Here is a 6,299-nt window from a genome sequence, read left to right on the forward strand (position 1 = left end):
GGTCTGGGGAGGGGCAGGAAGTGGGATAAGATAGAAAAATAAGACAACCCTTCCCTGATTCTTCTCAGAGAGAGGGGGGAGGGCCTCTCCGGCCCGTGACTTCTGGGTTCACCCGGCGGTCAGGACACTGTGGATGGACCGGCGAAGGCAGGTGTCCTCAGGTGCCAGCGACATGGGGGGGGGTCTCCACTCCCCAGGGGGTCATTCATGGGGTCCTAACAGCTGGCTGGGAAGCACGATCTCCCAGAAAGCCCCCACACCCTCCGCCACCAGGCTACGCTTTGAGCTCCCAGCCAAGGGGAAGGTGGGCACAGCCCTGCAGGGGCACCAACAGACACCCCAGCACCACGATGCGGAGGTGGAGTACCCCTACCCCACGCCCCCCCCCTCCACACACCCCGAAGCTGGTGTCTCCCAGGAGATGCTCCAACCAGGAGACGGAGGTGGGCATAGAGGGGTGGGGAAACACTGCTCCTGTACTTGGCACACACAACTCATGGAATCCTCACTGCACACATACCCATTTTACAGATGGACATGAGCTGAGGCTCCGGAAGGGGAAGTCTCCTCACTAGAAAGAGACGCGCGTCAGGATTCAGGCAGAGATATCTCAGAATCCTTTTTTTTGGCAGGGGCGGGGGGCAGCAATGCACTGCACACGGGGATCCTGACCAGGGATTGAATCTGCGCCCCCAGGAGTGGGAGCACAGAGTCTTAACCACTGGACCACCAAGGAATTCCGCCCGTTTGTTCTCTATGCGCGAATTCTCAGGCTGAACAAACAGCCTAATCCTGCCTTCACCTCATTGGCCAGAACGGGTCTCATACGCCAATAACCAATCCGTCTTATACAGCGGAACTCCAGAGCTACCCGTCAGTTTGGTGGTGGTAGTTTAGTCGCTGAGTCGTGTCTGACTCTCGCGACCCCATGGACCGTAGCCCGCCATGTTCTTCGTTCCTGGTCAATACAGCTGCAAAGCAAAGCAGTGCCAAGTGCGAATGGGACGGCGCTGTCCCTCCTTCGGCATTAGAGGCTGCACAGGCTTCTCCAGCCCTGGGGGGGACCTTCAGGTGAGCTCCCTCCAGAGACAGGGACTCCGGAACAGAGAGGGGAGGTGACATCCCCAGAATCACACAGCAGGGTGGTTTTAGAGCTGCCCTGGAGTTGCTCCCTCCTAGCTATAGAACCTGAGACTCTGGGTGCTGGGATGCCAGATTTCACAAATAAAATTGCAAGACACTCAGTTAAATCTGATTTTGAATAAACAATAAGGTTTTAAGTATGTCCCATGCAGATAGTTATAGTTAAAAGTTATTTACTGTTTATCCAAAATTCATACTTAACTATTTTATCTGGCAACTCTCTCTGAGGGCCTTCCTCTGAAAACAAGCTTTGAGTTTGGGTGCTCTTCAAGCCAGAAACTGCAAAACAGACAGAGGCAGCACTGGTGTCCCCGACACAGTCTGGATTGATGGTGTCTGGGGTTGCAGGCTGAACTGGGCTCTCCCGACCACCTTTGAGGAACGGGGTGCTGGTGACCAGTCAGTCATGGGAGCTGCGGTTCCACACAAAGACCTAGGGTGAGATGACATGAAATGAAAGCTGAGACTTTGCAGAAAACTATCTGTGCAGCCCTCTCAAACACCCATTCCAATCCCCTTCCTTCTGGCCTTCCTCTGTACAGAATCCAGAAAATGAAAACGCTCCATTTCTCAGCTTCCCTTGCAGCTAGGGGTGGATGTGTGACCCAGTTCTGGCCAATGAGGTGAAGGCAGAAGGTTCTGGGGAAGATTTCCTTTCCTGCGTTACATGGCAAAGATTTCAAGGAATTCACCCTGTCCCCTTCTTCCTGCTTGGAATGTGGATGTGATGACCGGAGGTGCAGCAGCCATCTTATGACCAAGAGGAGCTCCTGAGTACCCCATTAGGGACCAGTGCCCAGTGCTCTGCTGTGTCCTCAGTGCTCCAGGTCTTGCTGTGTCATTGACAGTGTGAGGTTTCCAAATGTTCTTTTTGGGGAAAAGTGTCCCTTCATTTTAAGATTATGTCCCTCACACCTTTTGGGTTTTATTTTTTGGTTTTGTTTTTTTTTAATTTATTTAATTGAAGGATAATTACAATACTGTGTTGATTTCTGTCATACATCAACATGGATCAGCCATAGGTATACATGTCCCTTCCCTCTTGAGCCTTCCTCCCACCTCTCACCCCATCCCACCCCTCTAGCTGTCACAGGGACCTTTTGGGTTTTAAAATGTAATTTATTTCAAGAACTGAAGCGAGAGTTGATGATGCAATTTTTAATGCGTGTGCTTCTTTGTTGTTTGTTCCCATTAACACTCTTCCCTAGAAGAATTTAAAACTGTCATTACCCCATCAGTCCCTCAAGATTTCTTTGGAAATTGTATTGGTCTCTGAAACCCAAAGGCTTTGAGAATGTGCTCGAGCATCTCTCAGCTCACTCATACACCCAGGCCCAGCTGGGAGAGAGAATGCAGGAAGAGTGGGCGGCTTCCCTTGAGAGGGGCCAGCAGCACAGTGGGGGCGGGGGCAGACACCCAGGGGTCACTGTTCTAGATGCCTGCACTTTGGACCGCAAGGCCTGGCACTGGGAGAATGTTCCCTGCCTGCTCTGTGCCTCCCGCGGTCCTCTCACCAGCCCCCAACTCAGAGGCATCCCCTGAGGAGTGAGAACACCCTGTTACAGCTCCCCAGGAAGTGGGGCGCCCAGCACACCGTGTTCCAGAGGTCAGGGAGGGTGTGTTCCGGGCTCAGGGCAGTGGACCGTGTGTGCACACCTGCTCCAAGGCCCAGTGGCTTGGCAGGTCCCTGTCGGGGACAGCCACACTCAGCCGGACGTCCAGCTCAGCAAACCTTGAGATGGCCAAAGATAACAGGAACTCATGGGAGAGTCCAGCCTGCCCACCTCCCCAGAGGCCCTGCAAATGGTCCGGGAGACCCTGACAGCCCACCTTTCTCTCTCTCTCTCTCTCTCGAGAGGACTCGGGAAAGAGCAATGGCAGAAGCAGTGGGCCGAGAAACTGCTCAGCCGGGAGATAAAAGGCTGTGCTACCCTCGGAGCATTTGAACCCTCGCATCTCCCGCACCTTGGCCCTAATGAGAAGCAGGAAGAGCTGCAGCTGGCAGGGAAGGCAGATGCACCAAGAGAATGGCGGGGCAGAGCATTTAGCCAGATAGATCTCCACGCCCTGCCACCCTGGGGACCATCCTGCCCCACAGAGGCCCCCCAAAGAGCGTTTCCAAGCAACAGAGAGCAAGCAGAAGTCCTGGGCTGCGTTTGGGGCTCACTCTTAATGGTGCAGACGGGAGGGCACGTGAGAATCAGACTATGCATGGTAAATGGCATAGGTGCAATGGTGCTTGTGCCCACAGTCCCAGGAGGTCTGGGCTGTGACAGCCACAAAGACCTGGCACACCCTACTCCAACCTCCAGATGTGAAAACACACAGCTGGGGGACAGCAGAGGGGCGCGTGGTCCTCTTCCTAGGGATGCGGCCAGCCTTCATCAACTACAAGGACATCCAGCCTCATGCTCCTCGCACCCCGAGCTCCAGGCCCAGCCTGTGTTTAACAAGGCAGTGAAGAATGTCCGATAAGCGTCTGGCTGGGCATAGGTGGCTCAGTGGTAAAGAATGCACCTGCCAATGCAGGAGACGTGGAGACGTGGGTTCGATTCCTAGGTCGGGAAGATCCTCTGGAGGAGGGCATGGCAACCCACTCCTGTATTCTTGCCTGGAGAATCCCATGGACAGAGGAGCCTGGTGGGTTACAGTCCATGGGGTCACAAAGAGTCAGACATGATGGACTGACAGAGCACGCACGCATGCACAGCATCAGACCTTGTTGAGTTCAAGTCCTGACTGAGCTGAAAACTGCCTGACTAGGTGACCTTGAGCACATAGCTTGCCCTCTCTGAGCCTCAGTTTCCTTTCTGTGAAGGGGAAGATGATGTTCACTTCCAGCAGCTACCGTGAGAGTTCATGTCTGTGTTGATAACAGGCTCTAGACCACCGGTTAGAAAAATGGCCTGATTCATTCCAGAAGTTTCCACCGTTGCTGTGCTCACAGGGCTCCTGGGAGACGCCTCCAGATCTCTTACCATTCAGAGAAGCATGGGCTCCACTTGCATGAAGGAGGATTTATCTTATTTTTAACAAAGTTGAGGCCACTTTGCAATCAGAGCCCTCGTGGTTGGAGCGCAGAAGATCCTAGGAAGGGGTATTAATCAAGGCGCCTTAAGGACATGCAAATCAGGAGAAAGCTCAAGTGATTAAGGGGGTGATGGGGCCTGGGGTCCAGCCTTTATCCCCATCTGAGATGAGAGAACCAGAGGCCCAGCTGGGGGCAGCGGCCAAGGGGCCTCAGGGGACCAGGGACAGAAGACTGTCAGCCAGTGGAGGCAGAGGGAGAGACAGCCACGCAGAGGCAGCTGAACAACCCTGATGGTGGAGCTGATATGGCATCCCTGCTGGCTACCCGCCTCCCCTGCAGCTACAGAGCAAGGGGCCGCCTGGCAGGGCCCTTTGCCCAGACTGGATGGGCTGCTCTTCAATGATCAGAGAACGGCCCTGTGGGAGTGATGGGCCCAGGGCAGGGCACGTGACTTTTGGGAATCCGGCAGCCTCTCCCATGTGATGGATGTTCCCACCCCGTGTAGACATGGGAGTTCCGCATCTCCATGAGATTCTCCAGGCAAGAATACTGAAGTGGGCTGCCATACCCTCCTCCAGGGGATTTTTTGACCTAGGGATCGAACCCGTGTCTCTTACGTCTCCTGCCCTGGCAGGCAGGTTCTTTACCACTAGCACCACCTAGGAAGCTGTCCGCATCTGTGAACGTGACCTAAGGTCATAGGTGGGTGTGTGCACAAGGAGGCCATCTTGGGGATGGACACATTCATGCAAAGCTGGAATCAAATAATGGCCAACAAGGGGGCGTTCTGAGCTGGTTACATGTTTTCAGACTTCCCCGTCTCCCTGTAAACAAGGACTGAGGGGTGGGAAGATGATACAACACTTTGTTCAGTGACGGGGAAAAATGTAGGTTGTAAAACACCGGGTGGTGAAGACCACCTTTGGAAAAAAACAAAGAGATATCTAGAATAATCTGGAAGGAAGGGTAGTCACAGAAACATTCACAGTAGTTACTGTGGAGAGGGTAGGTTTCAGATTATTGTTACTTTCTTCTGTTGTATTAATTTTTTTTATGGTGATGAGCATGTATTACATGCATAATGAATACAGCTATTTTCTCTTCTCTGTGTAAGAAAACTGCTCTGATGCTTGACTTCACCTCTTCTCCCCAATCCCTTTACAATGAAATAAAAGATTCAATTGGACCTTGAGAGTGATACCCACCCAGCCCCGTTGGGCATCAGATCAGTGAGCCCCCTTCCTAGCACAAAGAAGCTAACCACCAAGCAAGGCACAGGCAGGCCAGAACTGGAGTTACTGTCAGACCCTCATCTTCTTTGGATGATGCAGGGGAAAAAAGGAATATACAAATATCAAATCATTAGGTTGTATACCTGAAACGAACATGTCATGTGTCAATTATACTAAAAAAAAAAAAAAGGAAGGCATGGCAATCATTCCATACAGCGCATAGATAACATCTTGTGTGATTCCAAATCCTTTCTCCTAAACTGCTGGACCAGAGGTATGCGGGGACTGAGCTGTCCCTTTAGAAGAGCAATACGGTGCATACAGTACACCTTAGCTGACACCCCAGCAGGGCCCGGGCAGCCCCCACAGTCAAGTACATGAATATCTCTGCAATGAAATGTATAAATGTTCACATCAAGGGGAATAAATAAAGCTATAAATAGTTTCCTGTTGGTTGAGGTCAGATTTTTGCCTCCAAATGAATTTGCCACCATCTTACAAAAGAACTTTGGGTTTTCAGATCTTTGGTTAATTTCAGAATTCCGGATAAGGGGTGGGGGCCAGGTCAGAATCGGCCTGGGGCGCTCTGGTTTGGCTATCTCCCTGCAGGGCCCCCTCCCCAGCAGCAGGGCCAGCTGCCTGCGTAGTCCCTCCGGACTCTCACTTGGTTTAATGCTCGGGGGTCGCCATCTCCCAACTCTCAGTATCTTTTGGACAAGGGTCCCCTATTCTCCTATTGCACAAAACCCCACAAATCACATGGCCAGCCCTTTCTGAGTCAAGGCAGTCACTCAGTAAGTACTAGCTGAATGAATGAATGAGATGCTGTCCCTGTCCTGCCCGCTTTGCTCCGCCCTGATTTTCCATCAGCGTGGAGAACAGAGAACTTAGGC

This window comes from Cervus elaphus, chromosome 11 (genome assembly GCF_910594005.1).
Source record: "Cervus elaphus chromosome 11, mCerEla1.1, whole genome shotgun sequence".
NCBI classification, from domain to species: Eukaryota; Metazoa; Chordata; class Mammalia; order Artiodactyla; family Cervidae; genus Cervus; species Cervus elaphus.